The sequence below is a fragment of the Cryptotermes secundus genome, unplaced genomic scaffold (genome assembly GCF_002891405.2).
Source record: "Cryptotermes secundus unplaced genomic scaffold, Csec_1.0 scaffold1601, whole genome shotgun sequence".
Classification (NCBI taxonomy): Eukaryota; Metazoa; Arthropoda; class Insecta; order Blattodea; family Kalotermitidae; genus Cryptotermes; species Cryptotermes secundus.
In genome coordinates this window covers 67515-69263 of record NW_019727802.1, presented here as the reverse complement: position 1 = coordinate 69263, position 1749 = coordinate 67515, and positions in this window count along the sequence as shown.

The following is a 1749-nucleotide window of genomic DNA, read 5'->3' as shown; positions in this document are numbered from 1 at the left end:
CTTTAATTGGATGAAGCAGAGAGTGGCTCTGATTTAATTAGCTATGTACGTACTGCCTAGGCAGTCCAGTGGAGTGACTGAGCTAACCTACGCAAACTTCAGTGTTAACCCGAAAGAGAAATATTAGACTGGCTTCTCTCAGTCCTAACAATTAAATGAAGAGAAACTATACTCTTATTAAAGTGTATGACGTATTTATTATACGCATGTAATTTTGTAGCGTCGTTATCACCTGCTATGCTCATGTGCAGGACGAGACCTTTCGATCATTTAGTCTGACGTAAAAATTGTGGAGTCCTCCTGTCCGTCATATATCTTACACAGCGCCAGTTCAGTGCCTGCGAGCAGCCAATTTGCCGCATGGATATACCCCCCGAGTCAGATACCAGAAGTATACATACCCGTAACTGACGCTGTTCCCTTCGCCGGTCTCTGTGCTGTCACCGTGGCAGATCGCTGTCCTGTTGCATTCGACGATCGCTGTGCTGTCACCCGTGCCAGCGGCTAGCCTGTTGCACTCGCCGGTGGCTGTGCTCTCAAGGTCTCGTGCGGTTTTCCAATGCACCTGCAAAACAGAACAACACAGAGGGTTCAGGAACCAGTAGCTGAGGTTCTTAGTAATCGTGGAATTGGTGGCATTAGAGAATGGATATGTGACATGTGTTGTCTTCTGTTTGAATAACTAAACACAGCAAACTGCTTCACACACTTAATATATTGTGATTAATATGATCATTTCCAATGCACCAGCTTGCTGAACAGTGCCTAAAACCCGGAATTATAGCAGAAACTAATGTAATTCCACGGCAACGAACATGGTTGGAGGAATCAAAACGTTGTCCCAAAGTAAGATAAGGCTCCGACACAACAGATTCATGAAAAGCAATAACTGAATCATAGGAAATGGTGACTTTCGGGAAGATCGCGTGGCTGTTATAGAAGTCAGTGGAATCGTGAGTTCGTTAGACAGACTTCGTTCAAGGCATTGAGAAAGTAATTTATAAGAAAATTCAGAAGGCAGTTCAATAGTTCAAGTGTTAACCAGATAAGATTCGTTGCTAAGCAACGGCTATCAAGCAGACGTTGAACACTTCATTTTGTGTGTTACAGTCACAGTTATTTTTACAGTGTTATAATTATATGTAGTTACTTCTTGTGAGTGTCTTCTCATCCATAACCCATTATTATAATTATTCACACCAATCAGGAATATATGACCATACACATTCCTTTGTTGTGTGTCCCCGTGCAAGATGCAACGGTGTTCCATTTACGAGTTCATAAAAGTATGTCATTATCCATTATCCTCAAATAAATAAAACTCAAACCTCACACAGTAATTATGAATGCTAATATTACAATGCGATATACAGTATAACGGGGTAATCAGGTAGGTCTCTCGCATTCAAGCCTTACACTAGTATGATGTATTCAAGGTGTGCTATCATATTTAGATGTTAGATGTAATAATTTATTTTTCTTTTTTTCTAATTATTTTATATATTTCCTATAATATCTTGGCGTTTGGACTCGTTCGAAATTGTGACTTTGTAAACAGGGCCGTTGCTTGGTAACGGTCTCATTATACATGCAAGCAACATTAGAAAAAAATATGTTTTCTTGATGGTTAGAAGCGGTATGTTAGATAAGGACTCTGACAGAAGGACTTCAGTTAAAGTAATTGTGGTCCTGATTGGCAGTAAGTCGCCCACGTTAAATTCACTTTGACTTTGCTCTCATAAAATATGG